This window comes from Panthera tigris, chromosome C1 (assembly GCF_018350195.1).
Source record: "Panthera tigris isolate Pti1 chromosome C1, P.tigris_Pti1_mat1.1, whole genome shotgun sequence".
Taxonomy (NCBI): Eukaryota; Metazoa; Chordata; class Mammalia; order Carnivora; family Felidae; genus Panthera; species Panthera tigris.
This window is the reverse complement of record NC_056667.1, coordinates 130698231-130722303: the sequence shown is the minus strand read 5'-3', so window position 1 is coordinate 130722303 and position 24073 is coordinate 130698231. Positions and strand designations below refer to the sequence as shown.

Genomic DNA, 24073 nt, shown 5'->3' with positions numbered 1-24073 from the left:
AATAAAATAAAATGTTAAAAATTATCTCTAATAATAGCTTTCTATTTGGGCCAGGCTCTCATATCTAAATTCTTTTCACATGGTTAAGGGAGAGGTAATTTTTTTCTTAAGTTTGCTGGGTCTTGATTGCCTTTTGCTCAAAATAATCCCCATTGCCAAAGTGACACATTTTGGGGAGGCTTGTTCTGAACCTTTTTCACTACCAACTTGTCCACTCCCCTATGTGATGGAATATCATATATATAAATATATACCAATATCATGGAATAATTTCCTTATGTGAAATTAAAATCAAAAAGTAAAATATTCTATATTCTTATAGTTTTTAAAATGCATAATATTTCTTACCAAAATATGTATATGGTGCTTTCTGTGAAAACACCATATGGCTATATCATGTTAGTATGAATGCCTGTCAGCCCTACTACATTTCACAGGATAAAAACACTTGTCATGTATCAAAGTTCTATAAAAATTTTTAAACTTAAAATATGAGAGGACAGAAAGAAAATATGCCATTTTAATTTAGCCATTTTTTGATATAGTACCTAAATTTATTCTATTGTTTCTGAATATACTATTGTCAATTTTGTTTTTAATTCATCCTAATTTAGCTGTCACAAGGACGTTCAGTCTGTAATTTTTTCCCAAAGGTAAATGCTTTGTGATTTTGCTGGTAACCTTTTTTGTTTAAGTTTGATTTTTTCCAGATTTATTGAGATATAATTAACATATAATATTGTTTAAGCTGAGGATGTACAACTTGCTTATTTGATACACTTACATATTGCAAAATAATACCATCATAGCCTCCTCTAACACCTCCATTCCATCACATAATAACCATTTTTTTTCTAATTAGGAGAACATGTAAAATCTAGTCCGTTAACAACTTTCAAGTATCTAATAATAGTATTGTTGACTATAATCACTTATTTACCTTATAAATGGAAGTTTTATAGCTTTTGACCGACATCTCTTCATTTCCTCCATCCCTTCATTTTTTAACTTTCTACATACGAAAACAAAATAAAAGTATCCAAACATTTTTTATACATTTTTTCCTATAATTATTTAAAATTATTGAAAATCCCTATGTGAAACCAGTAAGCTTTTCTTTTTTTTAATGAATCATACAGATAATCCAAGGACATTGCATACAAGCACAAACACACACACACGCACACACACACACGCACACACACACACAATACAAGCAGAAAAATGAAAAGTCTGGAGAATAGCAAAAGCTTCTAACAACAGCAAGAATTAGAGGAAAGGGAAGAGAGGCAGAGAGAATTTTCTTGTGTAAGAATATATTTGAATAATGTGATAATAAAAATAAATTTTAAAAGAAAATTTTGCAGTGACCTTGCCAAAAAATATTTATCTTCCTTTAGTATTTTTCTAGCATAATTCATCTTAGCAACAAGAATGTACATTGTGATTTTTCCAATCACTCTGCAAATTGTAAAGGCAGCATCCTGAAATAGTGCCAAAATAAGGTGCAATCACAATTTTGTTAGAATTAGTACATCTCTTTAAAATATAACCAAAAATGTGAAGTTTCTACATCACAAATTATCATATATTGCCAGAAGATCTGCCAAGGTGTTTTCACATTACAGAATCTTTTGGCAGATTTCCATTTTTAACAGTAGGTCTGGGCTTTTTTGTGACAGTGACAAGAGCAATTCTAAAATCACTAAGGAGTAGGAGAAACAAAAAGCATGCGTAATTCTCTATTTGTGGTCTGACATAGATGACTCACCTTCCTAGAATTATTACAATATGACATTTATTGACCCCCCCCCACATGCCAAATGAAATAAAAAACAAGTTAAACCTGTCCTTTTGGGAATTAAACTAGTGAAAAAGGAAATTTATATCTTGCCTATTCTCTTAGTTAAGATATATCAAATTCTTTTTTATTTAAAAATGTTCTTTAAATGTTTACTTAATTTTGAGAGAGAGAGACAGACCGTGAACAGGGGAGGGACAGAGAGAGAGAGAGAGAGAGACAGACAGACAGACAGACACAGAATCCGAAACAGGCTCCAGGCTCTGAGCTGTCAGCATTGAACCCAATGCAGGGCTCTAACCCGCGAACCGTGAGATCATGACCTGAGCCAAAGTTGGACACTTAATCGACTGAACCATCCAGGCACCCCAATCACATGTTTTTTTGTAAGTCAAATACTGAAGGAAAAGAGGTAGATAATATCCCATGTCTGCCCCCTAGGAGCTTCTTTCCCCTTATTTAGGAATGACTGATCTAGAAAGGAATCACAATTTTAAACAAATTCAAGAAAAATGAAACAAGAATTGTTCCATAAGGAAAGAAGGATCGACTTGGTGGGATTGGAGTAGAAACATGATCAGGAATTACCACTTACAAGACTAAAAAATATAGAGTGGAAAAAAAAAATAAAACTAAGAAGTCATGAAGGCTTGGAAGACCTTTCTTCCCCATCAAGGTAAGAACAGATATAAAAGCAGGAGTCAGATATGGAGGTTTCTCCCTGTCTTTGTAAACTGATGAAGCTACTTGCATCATAAAGCTTTAAAGCTTTCTTCTTTTAGTCATGATATTTTAGTGTCAATATATTTATCAAAAGCAGAAGAGTATGTACATTTTAGAGGTACAAATTGAAATATTTACTGATGATATGATTATGGATTTGCTCTTGGATTTGCTTCGGGATAATCTAGTGGTATGTTGAGCTTGGGAAAATGGGAAGTTTTATAGGTGAAACAAAATTGGCCATATGTGGATACTAGTTCAAATTAATAGATGGTCTTTGTGGGTTCACCAGACAACTCTCTTTACTTTTGTGTTTACTTGAAAATTTCCATAGGAACAATTAAAAATGTGACATATTCATATGATAATATGTATTTGAAGAATGTACAGTCTTTACTATTTTTTGATATTGTTCTTTCCAGCTCTGAGTCTGAATTCCCTAAGTGTGAGAGCTTTATCTTTTAGCATTCATTATAATGAACTTCAGAAGAAAAACAAAAACCTTCATAAATACAAAATTGAATGAAAGTGATTAGATGAAGTATTTGAATAGATAAATTACTAAGGATAACAAGCCTTTTGTGTTTTCCCTACTTAGATAAATTTAGGGTTGTAAGAGGTCCATTACAACTATGTCAAAGACTAAATGATAGAAACCATCCTCCTCCAATGTTAGGAAAGTGATTTATTTTATACACAGTTTATAGAAAGTAAATATAATGCCCGAAATAGGAAGATCCCATCAAAAGATCCAGTAGTTATATGAAGATAAGATGATTGCTGGCAACATTAGTGAAGTAGTTTCATTGTACAAAAGACACAGATTTACTATGGACATTTAAAAAATCTGGCTTGAGGTGTTTTGAGATGTTGTATCCCTGACAATTATAAGAACCTAGAAAATTATTCAATTAAGATAATTCATTTACCAGGGGCGCCTGGGTGGCTCAGTCGGTTAAGCGGTCGACTTCGGCTCAGGTCATGATCTCTAGGTCTGTGAGTTCGAGCCCCGCGTCGGGCTCTGTGCTGACAGCTCAGAGCCCGGAGCCTGTTTCAGATTCTGTGTCTCCCTCTCTCTGACCCTCCCCTGTTCATGCTCTGTCTCTCTCTGTCTCAAAAATAAATAAACGTTAAAAAAAATTTTTTAAAAGGTAATTCATTTACCAGAAATATAGAAGATACAACAGATGATTATCACCAAGCTTAATAAATATAGAATTTTCAAACCACTATATTTTTAGACCATTTAAAAAATAACCTAACCTTATTTCATTGATGAATTAAGAAATTCTTGGGGTGCCTGGGTGGCACAGTCGTTTAAGCGTCTGACTTTTGGTTTCTGCTCAGGTCATGATATCATGGTTTCATGGGTTCGAGCCCTGCATCAGGCTCACAGTGTGAAGTCTGCTTGGGATACTGTTTCCGTTCTCTCTGCCCCTCCCCCACTCATGTTGTCTCTGTGTCTCTCAAAATAAATAAACTTAAAAAAAAGTTCTTAATTGTTTCCTTAAATATAAGATCAATCATTTATTGAGCATCTACATTTTGAGCATAATTCAAGACAGGCTGAAAATATACAGAGCTATGAGATACCTTATGTATGTAATCTAATTGTATTTAAGCACCCATAAAAATTTCTTTTGTGTCATCAGGGGACAACTCTGCCCATTTAGGAAGCACTGGGTAGAATTTCTTTAATGATATCATTTAACAGTAACGATTCTACTTATTGATGTGTGGGGAAAAAGCAATGCCCTGGCAGTAGTATTTCACATGACAATCTAGTACAAGTTGTGTGAACAACACAGAGCAGATGTTTCTTTATGATAGTAAAAGACCCTTTGCAATACGTTTCAGATGTCAAACCCATTTTTGCTTAGCGTTCCTTCTTGTCTCTTATGAGTAAGCATAATTTCTCTTAAACATATGGCCCAAAATGAAGCAAGTCTGGGAAATCCCATTTATAACGTCAGTCTATGTTATTGGGGGGAAAAATCTTCTGAATTAGTAATAAAAACCATCTGTTCTCACTTAGAGGAAAATTCTTCACACTGATGAAGTGAGACTAATATTCAGAATTTTAAAGAAGTATACAGAAAAATATAATGGAACAGTTTCTTTTTTAACAAGATGTCAAATTCATTTATTAAAATTGTCTAATCTTCAAGGTTTAAGTGTTAGCAGTCTTTAAATATCTGATAAAGAGCAAGGCCTACATTCCTTTACATACATATTAATTATCATAAAATATATTAAATATCAAGATATTTATTTTCAGAAATTATTTATCTTCTTTAATGTTATAATTTGTTTAAAATAATATATTTTTAATCACAATTGTTGCTTTTGCTTGTTTTTTTCCTCAATCTTTTTAATCTGCTTATAATGGTAATATAGGTTCATTGAAGAAAAGTTTCATAATGCAAATAAGTATAATGAAGAAAATTAAAACCACTCATAATCTAACCACGTAGATATACCTACCTGTGACATTTTGGTTTATTTCTTTTAAGCATTATTTTGAAATTTCACTTTTATTTTTATCAAAGTTTTATTGTGTTAATAGTTTTAAAATCAAATATTTCTATAAATTCTATAAAATAGCAATCAACTGTTCATTGTTTTGCAGTCTCATTACCATTTCCCAAACACAGTTAATTGAAACTCCTTTAGCTATTTCTTGTTACTTTTCTTGGTCCTCCCCATATGTATACATATATACACACTATATTCATATATGCACATGCATATGTATGTATATATGTGTGTATATAAAAAACATGTAATACTTCTCTTATAATTCAATATCATATATTATTTCTCACTTCCATACATGAACAAAAAGAACAAGGATTTCATACATAGTCTGTAGACTTCCCAGCCTAATACATATTTCCTGTATGTACAGGATACATATGTATCCATTACCTGTATGTAATGGATACATATATCCATTATGGATATATTACAATTATATTTAATTTCATCATTACTCTTTATATTATAATTATTACCATATAAATTTAATGATGGTTAAACCCAGTAATATATTATGGTTATCTTTTCTTAAAGAACTTCCTAGTCTCCATGGATTTAGTAATTTTCACTTTTTTCTCTCCTTTGCTTATGGTATCCATCATTATTGCACTATATTATTCTCTTAACAGATATGTTTATGTCCTCTCTCTAGCTTCCCCCAAAATATTCAAGGAAGTAAACTTTTGCAACTTCACATTTCTGCATACTGCCTACTTTCTATCTTTGCTTTATTATGTTATAGTCTAGGAGATATCCTCAAATTTATCTTCCAACTTTTTTATTGATTTGTAAGTTTTTTGTTACCATATTAAAAATTTTCTAAGCTATAATGGGATATTCCTTAGTATTTTGTTTTATAATTATATATTCTTTTCTTGTATGCTCTGTTTTCTCCATCTTCCTTTTTAATGTATTATTCTTTTTGTCTGGGCCTTTTATGTTGGAACTCTTCTTCAAATATATGGTGTTACTTACCTGTCCATTGATGGTCATAGTGGGATAGCTCTGCTCACGATGCTGGCTTTTCCTTAATTCCCCTATTCTTTTGGGGTGTTCACCCTTAACTTTGGTGTTTAAAAATTCGGGTTTTCTGTGGGTCAGCTTCTCCACAGTATACCCCTCATTTTCTGTCACCATATGTAAAGGCTTCTTCTTCTTGTTTTTGTCCCTGCCATTTAAATCCAAACAATATTTTACAGCATCAGAATGCAAACAAATTGTTTTCTTAGACATTCAACAATGTGTGTGGATTGTTGACAACTTCACCAGAAAGCAGCAAGTGAGAAGTACAGGTTGCTCAAATGGCTGCACGTCGTATTGGTCCACATTACATGTAAAAATATACTATAACATACATGAAAGCCTATTTTGTGCTATATGTTCATTTATTTGTTCATTCACTCATTCGTTGGGACCCCACTGTCTATGTGCCCTAGACAGTGAATATGAAAGGAGACCCATGTACATGCACTCCAGCTACCCACGTCTAGGACCACCCCTACCTACTCTGGACATGCTCCTTCTTCTGGCTCGCTTCCTGGTCAGTAGACCTATTCTTGAGCATCTTTTCTTTGTGCCGTAATCTGGGGTTCCACCATCTGCTCCTTGGATCAAATGTTTGGCTCTTGTGCTCAGATCCTGTTGGGATATATCTTTATCTGCAGAGCAGGCTGAAAAGTTCCCTCTCCTACCATGAAAAGATGATTGGCAGCGTGAAGTATATGTGCAGAAGTTTAGAGAAGGACAAGCCCCATAGGTTGGCTGCATAACAAAGGCTTCCAAGTGAGGCACAATTTGATGGTGACATTTGCCAGTTCTCAAACAAGTCCTTCCTCCTCTCATCCTCAGGTATTTTTTTCTTTTTTTCCATATAATTTATTGTCAAATTGGCTAACATACAGTGTATACAGTGTGATCTTGGTTTTAGGGGTAGATTCCTGTGATTCATTGTTTACATACAACACCCAGTGCTCATCCCAATAAGTGCACTACTCAGTGCCCATCACCCATCCCCTACCCCCATCAACCCTCAGTTTGTTCTCTGTGTTTAAGAGTCTCTTATGGTTTGCCTCCCTCCATCTCTGTAACTATTTTTTCCCCTTCTCATTCCCCATGGTCTTCTGTTTCTCAAGTTCCACATATGAGTGAAAACATCTGATATGTGTCTTTCTCTGACTGCCTTATTTTATCTCAGACTTTCAACTGATGCACCTGGGTGGTTCAGTTGGTTAAGTGTCCGACTCCTGATTTCAGCTCAGGTCATGATCTCATGGTCTTGAGATCAAGCCCGCATCAGGCTCCACACTGAGCTTGAGACCTGCTTGGGATTCTCTCTTTCCTTTTTTCTTGGCTCCTCCCCAGCTTGAGCATGTTTGCACTCTCTCTCAAAATAATTAAATAAACATCTTTTAAAAAATCAGACTTTCAGCCAACCTTCTGTTTTTCAGACCCATCCAACCCTGTCATCAGTCATACCTGCCACCTCTAATTCCTGGGCTCTTCCAGAATTATGCAGTGGCAAAAAATTATAGATACTTAGCATTCATCTTCTCAAGTCTGAAGAGTTATTTATTACTAGAATGTCAGAATTCCAACTTCAAATGTTGTTGACATCTCTGCTATAATTCCATTTTTAAAATGTGTGTGTTTTTACATCTTGACTTTCATTAATGTAGAGTTTTGGAAGGGTGTGATGATAAACATTGTAGTCATATTTAACTGGAAAACTTTGCAGATTTTTGTTTCTGCTTATTCATTTACAACTAACATACTACTAGCTCTATATTTCCAAGTTTATCCTAACATGATACATGCACATATTTAGCCATTTATGCTTATGCATAAAGTATCAATTCTATATAAAAACTCATTTTTATTTTGTTAAACATTGACTTTCATATTTATTGTGAAAATTGCTACCTAGTTCATGCTTCTATTTACAGTTACTTCAGAATTAACCAACTATTGAATGCTGACTTTGCAGCACAAATTTCCAGATATTAATACAGTGCTTAATTTTAGTAGTGTAATGGCAGAATTGTCATTTAGTATCGATTATATGTAACTATAATAGCAAATCATTAAAATTCAAAACTATCGCAGAGGGTTCCATTAATAAAAATAGTGGTGTATCCATGATTTGTAATGGAAGTTAATGCCACACAACGCATTTCTCTATAAGTAAAATTTTAGAATCAATTATCTTAATGTTTATTTTTGAAAGAAAGAGAGAGACAGAAAGAGAGAGAGAGAGAAAGAGAGAGAGAGAGACAAAGGGAAAGGGAGACAGAATTTGAAGCAGGCTCCAGGCTCTGTGCTGTCAGCACAGAGCCCACTATGGGCCTGGAACCTACGGACTATGAGATCATGACCTGAGCCAAAGTCGGTCACTCAACTGACTGAACCAGCTAGACACCCCTAGAATCAATTATTTTAAATGGCACTTACACATCTTCACATACATAAATTTACTCATCAGTAGTTCAGTGTTGAAAGTGGTATTTATGTTCTTTATGTCAATTGTAATTTCAATTTTATTTTGCCTTATTGGATTTCCTATAATCTCTCCTTATCCCAAATATTTTCCTTTATATCTCAGTCCCTTGATTTTTATTAGCTTCCTCCTCCTCCTCCTCCTCCTCCTCCTCCTCCTCCTCCTCCTCCTCCTTCTTCTTCTTCTTCTTCTTCTTCTTCTTCTTCTTCTTCTTCTTGCCTTTCTGCTCCTCCTTCATAATGCCTTTTAAATTTAATTCATTTGTACCTTCTATAAACTTTAGATATCAGGTAATTTTCTAATATGTTCTTCTGTTAGTACCTATACTCAGAAGCATATTATTTCCTAAGCCTTCAGATGAAATTCATTTTCCCTTTTTCTGAAGGTATTATAATTAATATAATGTTTTCTATTTCTATTTTCAATTGTTTTTCTGTGTGTGTGTGTGTGTGTGTGTGTGTGTGTGTGTGTGTAGTTTTTTGTTGTTGTTTTTTTTTCTACACCAAATGTGGGGCTTGACCCTGAAATCAAGAGTCTACTTGACTGACTCTACTTGAGCTCTACTGACTGAGCCAGCCAGGAATCCCTTTCAATTGTTTTTCTCCTTTAGAAGGCAAACTTACTGTTAGATAATAATCAGCTTGTATGTTTTACCTTTGATTCTACTCAGATGACCTTCTTAAACCTTCAACTCAAAGGCAGAATGATACATGTCTCCTAACCTGATTTTCATTGTCTACCAGTGTTTCATCTACATGTTCTAGATAATGTGGTATTTTCTTCTGATCAAAATACCTGCATCTATGACATCTTAGCTTTGTGGAATATATCAAATACTACAGTCCTCTTCTTTCATCCTTCCCTCCACCACATTTGCCATTTGGGGAACTGCATCGCCACAGGTAAAATGACTTCTGCCAGCTTTCATTTCCTAGCTGTACTGCCATATTGTTCAGTTGCTTCCTGGAATAGTTGAAGAAAAATAAATATTAAAGACCATAGTTAGCTAAAGCGAATTAAGATACTCTTAAAGAAGTAACATTTATACAGTAATATATGATCACTTGGTTTGCTTTCGTATGGACCTACTGTTTCTGAACTATGGAATAGATAATGAGGTTGTAAAAACAATACACATTAATTTCTACTTTGATATATTTATTTTCCCTGCCTAAACATTCCTGTTACTACATATGTTTCTTAGTCCGAACCCGTTGGCCTTGTAATTACAGGATTTCTCTCCTTAATGTTGGGAGCAAGGTTTCCAACATTACTAGAATTTAGTGGTGGTGCAAATTTTTAACTTGTATTTCTTCCGAGTTTTTTCCAAGCCATTTCAGTGGGAGATGCTGAATCAGAGATTTACCTCAGGTACCATTTAAATCAAGTTCCCCAATCTTCTATGTACCTTCAGTCAAATGGTACAGTCCCTTTCCATGATATCCGTAGTCCTGGTTAGACCTATGGAATATATTCTTTTAATGAAATGCTCTAGTTTTATTGCCTCTAAATTTTAATGCTATGAGGCTGGTCTTTAAAATTATTTACCTAAACTCCTTCTCTCTTAGTGTCAGATGAATTTCCTTTACCTCTTCTTCTGAAGTTTCTGATAAATCTCTGCCTTTTATATTAGAAAACATAGAAAATGCATAGTATCCAGAAATTTAAAAAAAAAAGGATTTCGTTTGCCAATAGAATAGCATGTTGAGAATTAATATCTGCCCCAAGGAAAATGGCTTCTCCTATAAAGTTATTTTTTTTAATATAATATATCTCTCTTTATGAGAACAGAACAAGAATCTAAAAGTACATGTTTCTCAAAAGAGAGTAACATTAAAGGAGTAGTTTATTTACAAATGTAAAACAAAAATGGGCTTCACTTACAAAAACTTCATGAAAATCTATGGAATATGTTGAATGATCTGTCCTGATGTTTGTTTATTTTTCTACCAAAATATTGTATAAACACGTTAACACAAATATACTTCTACTTTTGCTGCCAAGGTCTTACCCATCCAGATGATAGTCCATTGGCTTAAAGGAATAAAAGAAATGTAATGCTGAATGTCACCTAAGCACATATAGCTTTTGTAACTTTCTTTCTTGATGAGCCCTAAATCTTATGGTTTAGTAGACCCAGAGGATCTGGAGAAGAGGATCCAATATGATTCTGATACTAGTATAGCAAGCATTCAACCTACTGTTTTTTTTAAATATTTTTTTTAACATTTATTGATTTTTGAGAGACATGGAGAGAAAGAGCATGAACAGGAGAGGAGCAGAGAGAGGGAGACACAGAATCCAAAGAAGGCTCCAGGCTCTGAGCTGTCAGCATAGAGCCCTACGTGGGGCTCAAACCCACGAACAACAAAATCATGACCTAAGCCAAAGTCGGATGCTTAACTGACTGAGCCATCCAGGCACCCCTAAAACTATTTGGTTTTAAGCCAAATATTATGACATTAATATGTTTCATACCACAAAAAAAATCAAAGAAGCAAATTTCTCTTGCAGTGGACTCTTATTCTTCAACAAAGATCAAATTCCTGAGCTCCTGAAAGAAAGAAATTACATTGTCTGAATCTCACAACCTTAGAATTTGCCCCAGCTGTTCCATTAGTAGCATGAAGACTGGAGAGAATGTGAGGTTCAAGAAACTTCAATATTTCTTTCCTTGAAAGTGGTATTGGTGGGATATAATTGATGCTACCCACATAAAAGATATTAGCGCTAAGGGTAAAGAATGGGGCGAAGGCTGCATTTCAGAGATTTGGAGAATAAAATTGACAGGAGTTGATAATCATTTGAATGTGGCAAGTGAAGAGAAGGGAGGAGATGTTTGTATGTAACTCTGGTTTCCACCTTGAATTAGTGGGGAAGTCACAATTGATATAGGGAATACCAGATGAAGACAAAGCTTTGAGAACATTATCTTGACTTCAGTGTTGGATTTGTTCAATTTAATGGGCCTAGAATTATCTATGCTGAAAATATTTAAGTGACAGTTCAAAGTTTGGCCAGCATTTAGAAAGTGTGTTGAAGGTCACAGTTCTAGAGATATTATCTGATCAGTTCTACCTCTAAAATATATCTTGGGTCAGTCCATTTTTCCCCATCCCCATTGCCAGTGTCCTTGTCTTGCTCACCATCGCAAATGCCATTCTGGTTACAACTGTAGACAGTCTCCAACTTCTGTCCATAACTCTGTAAATTGTGTTCCATAGAACCTCCAGAGTAATATGCTTTAAGAATAGGATTGTTTCACTTCTCTGCTTAAAAGCACTAGATTGCATTAAATCAAAATTCACACTTCTTGCTATATGTTTAAAGACCTTGCAAAATCTGTTCCATGGGATTTAAGATCGTTCCTGTGTGATTCTTGAGACTTAAGTCTAACTGGTCTTTTAGTTCTTCAAGTTTTCTACCTTAGATTTGTCATGTACGATTTCCTCTGCCTGGGAGGATCTTTTCCTACCCCACCCTGTTTTCCCTTGTCAATATTTTTCTTATCCTTCATTTCTCTGTTTAAACATTACTTCTAGAGAATGGTCTGAACAACCCAGTTCCTCACATTCTTCACCAATATGCCACAACTCAGCACCATAACTGTTTTCTTGACACTTGGCACAATGTGTAATTTTTTTAAAATTTATTTTCTGATTTGGATATAACTTGTCCACTAGACTATATGGTTGATGAGAACAGGGACCACAGCTGATTTGTGCCCAGCAGACATATAGACTGAATTCCCATACTCCCCTGTTGCCCAAGTCTGTTCTGTTTTGTGCCTGCTGACCTGACATGATTGTTAACAACACCTTCTGACACTCTCATAAGTGTCTTAGTTTGGATGATAAATTACGTGCCAGCTCATCAGGTATACTAGACAATAAATATTTGCTGCATAAATGAACAAATGGGAGGCTCTAATATATATGTTAAAAAATGTATGGAAAAAAGAGGAGAATTTGAAGTGCAGCCCTATGGCTCACTGACAGTATAAGATATAAAGAGTATGAAAAGTTCTAGTGGAAACTGAATGTTTGTGTGTATATGTGAGTGTTTTTGCGTGCGTGTAGTGTGTGTATTAGCTCTTTATGAATTCATGAAAACTGTAGATGGAATCGTCCATAGAGATACCTAAAATTACAGTCTCTCAAAATGTTTTTTAAAATTTCTGTTTAGTTTACCATTGGTAACTAAACATTATATCTTAATTTTTTTTTTTTTTACTGATATAAAGATTTCTTTGTGTCTAACTTTTCTTCTCTTGAAACTAAGGTCTATTACTGCTGTTCTGATAGTTGGTAGATAGTAGTTGGAAATGGAAAGGAACCATATCCCTATAATCTTCTATTTTACTGAAATCTGTAATCAAAATAGTATTTATCTTAATTAATGGGCCCATTCTTTTCATTTTTAAATCATTAGAAAATTAATAGAAAAATAATAACTGAAATTTAATAAATGTCATTTAAGCTTTTTCTTCATAATTATTTCTTTAAATACTGATTTTTAAGGATCTAAAACTTCAGTCAGAATATTTAGATATTTAATATATAAGAGATAACATCTGGAATTTATTTTAAATATTTTTCTTTTAAATATATATCTTTTGCTATATTTTGACATTGAGAACTGCTATTACTTTATATTATTTTGAAATTATTCAGTTATTCACTCAGAAAGATATTGTGTCATTGGTCATATAAACTTATATGAATATAGTTTTGAAAAATGTATTTCTCTAAAATATTTAGCATATTTAGACATTTAGATTTTAGAACCTTTTTAAAGAAAGCACTTACAGGCAGAATTTTAAAAATAACTTTGCAGGCTGTTAATGAATGTAACATGTTTTGATTTATAATCTCAGAATTTTCACTTCTTTTAAATGCAAAGAAAAATTAGAAAATTATTTCAGTTAATTATAACACATTTTTCCATTAGTATTCAAAGTATCAGGTTTCATTTATCCAGAGCAGAAAACTGACTGAATACCTCTATTTATCTAGAAGATATCAAGAAATACCAAGAAAGTAGTGATTCAATGTGTATATATTTGTGTATATTTGTATATTGACAGATACATATGTATGTGTAGGTATGTCTGTATACCTCAAACACACACACACACACACACACACACACACATGCATACATCTTTCACATCCATCCATGCATCATGCACATGTCTTTCGCACACATTTATACATACACATATTGTGTGTGTGTGTGTGTGCATGTGTGTGTTTGCTCATGCACATTTACATATATGTGTGTATATATATCCAGGAATAGTGTTGAAAATTTTAATTTTATTTCAAACAAAAACAACATAGAAAATTAAGCAAAGTAAATTATAAAATACAAATAGTTACTTTGTGTTTCACATTAAAAATAATGAAGTTTATGTTTTGTTAATATTAAAAAATACTATCTCTGTATGTGAATAGTATTTATTGATGAATAGGGCCTGGAAGAGAGGAGATAGATGGGTATAAAAAAGTACATGGGCTTTGGCAACAACAGATCTGACTCTGAATCTAGGTTTTGCCACTTGTGTACTCTCAAAAAAGTTATTTGCCTCTCTGCCCTCAGTTTCTCCATCTGCTAAACTAAAATTATGTATTTACGTGATGTACCAACAGAAACACATTGTTAAACAATGAAAAATGTGATTTCCATACTCAGCTTTTAAGCATGTTGGTGTCAGATTCATCCATCATGTTCTTAAAGGATGTTCACAGACCCAAGTGCTTTCAGAGTAGGAATGATTATTGGCATGGTCTCAAAATCTTGTCCTGTGGGAACTAGCAAGATTTATCCTGGGAAATGAAACAATGCATAACTCCATCTTACAACCGTGAGATCATGACCTGAGCTGAAATCAAGAGTTTAATGTTTAGCTGACTGAGCCACCCAGGTGCCCTTCACATCTTCTTTATCCATTCATCTGTTGATGGACACTTGGTCTGTTTCCAAATCTTGACTATTGTAAATAATGCTGCAATAAACAGAGGAATGCTATTAAAAAGAGAGAGAGAGAGAAAAAATAACACATGAAAGCTAGCTTTAAATATAAAGAGCTGACATTTTCTCTGTTAGTCTGTTTGGTAGGTGGAATTATGAATCTTGAACACCATATAAAGTAAGTAGGTATGATTATATTGCAAGTATCACCCAGGTAGAGAAGAGATGTGACCATGCTTCCATTCCTTCCTGGATATTTCTGTTAGGGGATTCTTGATAGCTATGGGCTTGAAGGAAAGATCAAGTTCAGTTCTGTGGGAATTTTTGGAACAAACAACTATGACTTCTGGATTTGGAGTGAATTTTTGTGCTGGGGGCGGGGTCATGAATTAATGTTAAACAGTTTTTAAACATTCACCAAAAATGCATTTCCTGGATTGAATCTGATATGAGAAGAATGAATTTATGCCTCCATCACAGATTTTTCAATTATTTTTTTTGCATCTCCAAGAGACAGATATAATTTCCAATTTTGCAGGTTAGTAACTAAGTTCTTTCGTTGTTATTTTGTTTTCATTTTCATAAGTTTATTTCATAAATTTAAATCTGCAATCCAGCTGGACTTGGAGAGGAGTAAGGAAAATATGGAACCCATAGAACTGCATCAAGAACACAAAGATTATAGGATATTTCAAGTAGATGGGGGTGAAGAGGTGCTCTCCTGAGCTACAGAAGGAATGGTCTGGTAGGTAAGATAAAACACAAGTCAAATTTATTAGATTTGTCCACAGTCAGCAATGGTGATCTTCTTCGTGGTCTTGACTTCCTGGACCCAAAGCATTCCATGGCTTCCACAATATTCATGCCTCTTTCACCTTACCAAAGACCACATGTTTTTCATCCAATCACTTAATCTTGGCAGTGCAGATGAAAAACTGGGAACCATTTGTTTTGGGTCCAAAATTTGCTATGGACAAGATGCCAGGATCCATCTGTTTCAAGATGAAATTCTTATCAAATTTCTCCTCATAGATGGACTTGCCACCAGTGCCATTATGGCATGTGAAGTCACTCTGGCACATAATTGCAGAATAATCCTGTAAAAGCAGGGATCTTTATAACCAAATCCTTTCTCCCTCCTGCTCAGAGCACAAAAGTTCTTGCTATCTTTGGAACTTTGTCAGCAAACAGCTGGAAAGAGACACGGCCCAAGGGCTCGCTGTCCACAGAGATACTGAAAAACATGGTGGAGGTGACTATGGTGGGGTGGTGGGTGTAGCACCCAAGCGGCAGTGTCTGCAAGGCCTATACTAAGTTCTATATCAAGTCATATATCTCAAGATTACAACTAGAACTTGAAAGCAAATTGTCTCCATGTCTCTAAGCTTATGCACAATTATTAAATCCAGGTATGGATTTATAGGGAGCCAGTGTATGTGAGTGTATGCTTTTCTCCAGAAGTAATATTCAGTCCTGCTGAATCCAATAATCTGGTCCTATGATTAGACATAGGCAAATGAAATAGAAAGTAGAGAGAAAGATTTCTAGGTTGCTAACAAAAGCATTCTGGAAATAATTTGCTTTGGTTTCTATTTGGTTAGAAATGAAATCAAAATTGAATTGACCTAAAGAGAAAATAGTAAGTAGATCAATAGAGAGGTCACAATGATCCCAAATAACGTTTTTGTTAGAAATAAATGTGCAGCAAAAGTGGAAATCCAGGAGGTAATTATGAGGAAGATTTTATGTTTAACACCTTAGATAGGAAGCAGTTCTTAAATATTTCAGTGGTTTTTTAAAACCAACGAAGTTTATAATTAGATTAGAAAACAAAGGACAAACAATGAATACTTATCTTGAGTGGCTGCTTTAGAATCTCTATAAACATTCAAACACCTAATTCATTGTGGCAAAGGACATGGGGTCATATACTAGATCAGAGCAGTTTGTACAGTGCAGCCCTGTGTTTGATCAAAATGAAATGACTAATGCTCTTATGTGGCCTTTTGAAAATAAAAAGTTAGCACAAAGCCATAATAATGGCTTTTATTTTAATAATTTTATAGTAATGATTTAATCTGCCTAATATGGGAAGATATGAGTAAAAATGACAGGACTCTTACACCTTCATATACGATCAATATCCTCTCATGGGAATGTGGGTTATTGGCCGCTTATGTAACTGAGGGTGAACATTAGTGCCCTGGCACTCAGTTTTGTGACCAGTTATATCATTTTAAGCTCAGATGCTTTTGAAATAAGTAATAGCAGAAGAGCAAACAGCTGGGGTATCAGCATGCAGAGAGAAAAGGAGCAAAGCTGCAAAATGAATTTACAAATGTTACCGGAGGAACTGAAAATTCTGAGAAGTCCGAGATCCAATGTACTTTAGTAAATACCAGCTATATGAAAAATGTCTACAAAGTACACAACATTATTTTGGACTTACATCTACCACCTCCCACCTCTTAACCTTTCTCCCTTTCTCTTGACATACTAGATAAAACTGTTGACTAATATGATTCACAATCTCTCTGAGGTCATGGAACCTCAGAACACACAATGGAACACACAATGTATTATGTCCTAATGTGCACAGTATCTGTGAACATTGCACATTGAAACTATGATCATGTATATTCATTAATAAGTAGGTAGCAAAATTGTGTGATTTTGATAAATTTCTCTGTGAGAAGATGAGACACCGGGATTACTGTATTTTTTGCAAAAGAGAAGCACATTGTTTTCTTTTTCACTTTAACCAAGCAGGAGGGTTTCTAAGGCCTCACTAGGTTACCTTTGTTCACATTAGCTTGCCATTGTGTTTTTTAAATTCACATTTTAATAGCAGTCATATAAATAATGTAGGAACTGCCAGCAATCAGATTACATTCTTTTTCTGTCATTTAAGCAACATACATTATAATAATAAAATGACTTTTATACAACATGTTTATTCTGTTCTTCAAAGCAGGATTTCTTCCACATCTTTCTTAGTGCCTTATGAAGAAGAGGTGGTCTGTATATCTTTTTTTAATCGATGGGAGAATATGAACAATGAAGTAAAGCCAGAGAGCAACTTTTGTGATTTGGCCACCTTAACGGCACAAGATTTTAAGAAAAAATGTTCAGAGAGGAAAAGGTTTGTAATATTATCTAATATAATGCCAGCATGGAGAAAAGGTAGGACATCCCGAATGTATATATTTTTCCTTTCTGCTAAATTAAGATATATAACACTATGTATGTACATATTTAGTCAACATAAAACACAAGCACTCATAGCCACATTTTTATAAGATGGAATATAAAATAAAAAAGTTACTTCATACATATGTATACATACATATACACACACAAATATATATATACATACACACACACACATATCTATATGACACATAAAGAGGATATACCCTAAATATTCAGGAAATACTTTTAATTCCTTTTCCATGTGAGATATACTGGTGGTGGATTTTCTTGCTCTCTGATATTACCAGGTACTGAAGATTCAGGTTTCTCTTCCACATTACCACAATCCACAGGATCATCCAGGACCCTGTCTTTCTTTACTTTAGGGCCTGGAAGTATCATGGGACATTGAAGTTAGATGCCCATGTGGGCAGTTCAGATAAGATTCACCAAAATCTCAGAGCACACATTCCACTTCTCTGGATGATGCCTGGTTGCCAGTCAGTAGGATCAGCTGAACAGATGAAGTAGTGATTCAGTACAGGCAACATCGGATGGCAAGGGAAGGTCTATAGGTGTTAGCCCTGCTTTCAAAAGGCTTTTTGATACCGAGAAGAAATGGCAAAGGAAGTGGGTGGAGGGTATTCTCAATGTGGACTCTCTGGTCCATCTAGATAGACAGACCTTATCTCCAGCTCCAGAAACCTCTGTGAAGGTGTAGGTCACTCACCTCCTTTGCAAGAATCAATAACACTTATTAGATCATCTAGGGAGTTTAGCTAATTTATTTATTTTCAGTCATCTTTCAAATCTCATGTTCTGACATCAAGTTAATTTGCTACATTGTTCTTGATTCTTGATTTTTTTTTCAAGAAAATGTAGTTTATCCAATTTCTTAGTTTTGGCTTTTAGAAATATTTCAAATGTAAACTTCAAAGTTTATTTTTAAAAGTAAAAACTAAGCATTAAAATAGTATTTACTCATGAATTTTTTCAAGTTTTTATTTAAATTCTTTTCTTGAATCTTTTTAATGTTTATTTATTTTTGAGACAGAGAGAGAGCATGCACAAGGGAGGGGCAGAGAGAGGGAGACACAGAATCCGAAGCAGGCTTGAGGCTCCGATCGGTCAGCACAGAGCCCAACTCGGGGCTCGAACTCACGGACCTTGAGATCATGACCTGAGCCAAAGTCAGATGCCTAATGGACTGAGCCACCCGGGCGCCCCTTTGTTTAAATTCTAGTTAACATCCAGTTCAGTATCAGTTTCAGGTGTAGAATTTAGTGACTTATCACTTACATACAATGCTCATCAAAACAAGTGACCTCATTAACTCATCACTTATTTAACCCATCCTTGCCTATCTCCCCTCTAGTAACCCTGTTTGTTCTCTGTAGTTAAAAGTCGGTCTCCTGGTTTGCCTCTCTTTCTTTCTTTTTTTGCCCATATGTTCATCTGTTTTGTTTCTTAAATTCCACAAATGAGTGAAAGCATATGGTATTTATCTTTTCTGAGTTATTTTGCTTAGCGTAATACTCTTTGGCTCCATCCATGTTGTCATATGTATGCCTTTGACAGAGAGAAAGTCAGTTACAAGGAAGTAAAGACATAATAATATTTTATGTGTAACCTCACATAGGCACCATGCTTGTGCTGGAAATTCAATGCAGAATAGGACACTGAAGTTCCCCGCCCTCAAGAGCTTCTAGTCTAGTAAAACAGAGGACATGGGCTAAGACTTTAAGAGTATTTTTTATTGGGTGGGGGGCGCCAGGGTGGCTCAGTCAATTAAGCATCTGACTTCTGTCCAGATCATCATCTCGTGGTTTGTGAATTCAAGCCCCAAGCGGGGCTCTGTGCTGACAACTCAGCCTGGAGCCTGTTTCTGACTCTCTGTCTCCCTGTCTCTCTGCCCCTACCTGCTCATTCTCTGTCTCTCTCAAAAATAAAAATAAACATTAAAAAAATAATTTTTTGTGATCCCTAAAATATTTTGAGAGAGAGAATAAAATCACCATAATGTCACTAGGTCCAGCTGTGATATTTACCATAGAAGTTAATAGAGTTTAATGGCTACTTAGAAAACTAGAAAGTTTTATTCTGATTAGCTCATCCTTTGACATCCAGATGTTAAAAGAGTTTTATTCTCTTTTAAAGGGAATCATAAAGACACCTAAAAGGAAAACATTTTTTATTCAAAAAAAATCTGTCTTTAGATTTCTGCCACATTAAGAACTTTTTTTTAAATTGCCATTGGTTATTAAGAATAAAGCCTTGATGAACTTATGAAATCTTGGGAAGGCTAATTTGCCTCTCTACTATCAGTCATTGTTCCAAGATTTAAATTTCATAAAAAGAACAGCCGTCTGCAAAACTCTTTGCTACTTAGATTACAGAGTTTTAGTATCCACTTGAGCACTGCAATTTGTGGATAGCATAGATGACAAATTGTAATTTTGTCTTTTCTGTGAAGTTTTACACTGAAGACTCTTGAATGGTTTAAAGTGTCACATTAAAACAGTCTTGGCAAGTGTGAATGCATAACTATATATTTATATACTGCATTAACAAAAAGAGTAGCATCAAATACAAGTTCCATCCATAACATGTGGCTAATAATTCTTGGTCAGCAAAAATAAAAGATAGTGTTTAGAAAATGTGTGGAACATTTTTTTTCATTAATTATTTTATTCATACAACAGATACTTAGTAAATTTCTATATTGTGTCAGTCTCTCTCTTATGGGACCTGGCGGTAAAGCAATGTATAACTTCCTGCTGTATTGAAGTTCACATTATAGTGCAGGAGACAGAAAATAAACTGAATTAAATACGTTCATCAAATTGTTACAAATTTTTTGAAGCAAAAGACACAGGACAAAGGAACGATCTATACAGAGTAAATGGTAATATTTTAAACATAGTGGTCAGTGAAGTATTCTTGAAGGATGTAACATCTGAGCAGAAGTCTCCAGGGTATGAGGAGAGCTGAGGAATGAGTGTTCAAGAAAGAGGGATGGCCTTAAGTGCAAAGGCCCTGAGATCGAAGAATGCTTGAGAAACCAAAATAAAGCAAGAAAACCAACAGAGCTGGAAAGAGCAAGGGGGAAGTAAGAGTTGATTAGGTCAGAATGATTACTGGAGGCCATACCATCCTGGATCTTGCCATCATAGGAAGGGCTTTATGTTTATTCTAAATAAAATTAGAAGCTTCTGTAGGGTTTGGGGAAGTATGAAATCATTTGACTTTGTTTTAGATTATTCTGCTTTCTAGACTAAAGAAAAGGAAAGTAGAATTGCTATACTACTTTTTAGAATTACTGTAGCTCAGGGTATCACCCTGCATAAATTTAAGAATGCAGTAAGCACTGTGCAAATACTGAAATAAGAAAGCATTTTCTTTCAAATTTGTTTATCAAAATGAGGCTCATGAGCTATTAGTGCCATTTAACTAAACCAGCATAATTATTTATGAACAGTGAGCCTAGTATTTGTATTATAGCAGAAGTTCTAGAGAAAGATTCCTTAGGATCCTGTGGTGTCTCAAAAATGTTCCACCGTGGCCAAAAGATACAAGATCAAAAATGATTATTTTAGTAAATAATTATTAAAGTTGCAATTCATAATATTTTCCTCTAAGATGTTTTGGACAATAATAAGGAATGATCAGGAGAAAACTTAAGAGTTTATTTTTCCTTATTGGGGAAGATATTTAGATTCAAAACACCTAATCAAAAGATATAGTATACTTTGACATATATAGGGGCGCCTGGGTGGCTCAGATGGTTGAGCATCCGGCTTTGGCTCAGGTCATGATCTCACAGCTCGTGAGTTCGAGCCCCGCGTCAGGCTCTGTACTGACAGCTCGGAGCCTGGAGCCTGTTTCAGATTCTGTGTCTCCCTCTCTCTCTGCCCCAACCTACTCGCATTCTGTCTCTTTCTCTCAAAAATAAAATAAAAACATTATTTTTTTAATATATGATTATTTTATCAGAGAATTTCATCTTTTCATACTTCACCAGGTGCCACTCTCCATTGAAGATAACCACACATTAAATCATCATTCATGGGGTTTAAATCCCAGCCTTACCCTTCAATTACCTGACCTGTGTATGGCTCCTCATCCTTAAATTGGAGATAACAATTCCACCTACTTACATAGTGGTCATGACAGTAAAGTGAGTTAGAGCATGTCCCTCCAGAAATGCTAGCCCATGCTTATAACCACTAGGCACATCACAGTGCTTTATAGAGAATTAATATGATTCACTTTGTAGTCTGAATTCTGTTGTATTTACATTAGAGCATGACACACAATATAATTACAAACAAAGTGAAAGGAAAATAAAACTGTCTTTGAGACATTCAGGAAGATTCACTATCAGCTCTGAGATATTGTAACTGTAATGTATAGGAAACTTCTTTTGAAGTCTTTTAAAATTATAAACTCATGTTTGAATACATCACTCCACATATGAGGCAGGTATCTGTGGCTGCATTTAAGACTTCTTGTCCAGAAGAGTAAGCCAAATGCTAATGTTTAGTTTTTAATTTTTTTCAGTTTATTCATTTTGAGAGAGAGAAAAAGAGCACAAGTGGGGGGCAAGGAGAGAGAGAGAGAGAGAGTGGAGGGGGGAGAGAGAGAAAAAAAGAGAGAGAGAGAATGAATCCCAAGCAGGCTCTGTACCACTAACACAGAGCCTAATGTGGGGCTCAAACCCACAAGCACAAGATCATGACCTGAGCTGAAGTTGGACACTTAACCAACTAAGCCACCTATGTGCCCCCACATGCTAATGTTTTGATCATAAATAATTGAGGATTAACATTAGAAGTTTTGTGTTAGATGATTTTTGTAAGCACTCTTTCAGTATGGTCAAATTTTACTGGATCTTAGATTGATATATTTAATTGGATTTTTAGAAGGTCCCAGTGTCAAAGGGTTGCTGGGATTTACACTTTTAATAAAACCCCTACCGGGTCATCCAACAGCAGCTAAAGGGTGAAGAAGAGGAAGCAAAACCAGGTCTGTCTTCTCTGTGAGGCTGCAGCAGGTGCTGGTGTCTAGGAAGGTCTACAGCAGTGGCACCTGTTGTTGGATCTGCACTCAATTGCCAGTGAGAAGGAGAACTGAAATGATAGAAAACAAATTGAGGAAAAGATTTGGATTCCAAAATAACCTCATGCAGAAGCAGAAGTGCTTTTGAACTAAAGATATGGCTTGAAAGCAACTTGGCATGTTTAACAGCTTACATCATCTTTTTATGTATGGAAAGTTCTGAAGAAAAATTGTATTAGTTCTGAAGAAAAATCTCTAAACACATTCAAGTCCAGAATCAGAAGTTACATACTCCCAAGACCTCCTCTTGATGTGGGCCATTGGAAGGAGATTTAGAGTTATTGAAATTACCATTTATGTTGACAGAACAGTGGGAGATAAACCACAAAGTTAAAGAACTCATTTCAGGCTGGAACACTCATCCATCGTCTCTTTAACAGCAATATGTCCCTCACTACTTTCTTTCCAGAACATCATTTCTTTGTATCTGTTCTTAGAGCCTCGGTGCCACTGGCTACCAAATTAGCTTCAATTCTGTCCCTAAGATGATCTCTGGTCACTCTCATATCTACTTTACCTCTCTAATAGGAATTCTGTAACTTTACAGTTGTTTCTGAGGAAAATTCCACTTTTTAATCCAAAGCCATTATTAAATAAAAGAAGCTGTTTGTAAGCCAGATCCAAAGTTGAGTTCTTATTTTTCCACAAGACTTTTGGTTCTGTTCATTCCTTGGATTATTTTCTCAACCAAGTGGCTTTAGATTTCAGCAAGCAATATCAGAGTCATGTTGAGTCTTTTCCACCAAATGAATAAAATGCTTTTTGTCTAGAATGCTGAAGAGAAGTAGGCTGTGTTTATAGCTAATATATTAATTCCCAGACTTCAAGGAACTTTAGCTTCTTAAGCTGAACTCATTAGAAAAATAATGTACAATGTTGTTTGTTTTACAGTAATTATTTCTAATCGAACACATAATTAATGATATTTCCAGCTACCTTAACTTTCTTTAGAGAATTTTATGTATAAGAGCATTATTACAGGGGCATCTGGGTGGCTCAGTTGGTTAAGCGTCTGACTTTGGCTCAGGTCATGATCTCATGGTTTGTAAGTTTGAGTCCCACGTTGGGGTCTATGCTAACAGCTCAGAGCCTGGAACCTGCTTCCAACTCTGTGTCTCCCTTTCTCTCTGCCTCTCTCTCTCAAACCCCCCCCCTCTCTCTCTGCCTCTCTCTCTCAAAAATAAATAAATGTAAAAAATTAAAAAGAGCATTATTATAAATGATGGAGGAGAATG

General features: G+C 34.9%; 1 protein-coding gene and 1 pseudogene across 1 annotated transcript in view; one reads left to right on the top strand and one right to left on the bottom strand.

Moving 5' to 3' along the window:
* The window catches only part of LRP1B (LDL receptor related protein 1B), a 1866249-nt gene that overhangs the window by 1460272 nt on the left and 381904 nt on the right, over positions 1-24073 (top strand). The window lies entirely within an intron of this gene.
* On the bottom strand, positions 15304-15773 carry LOC102953230 (annotated as a pseudogene).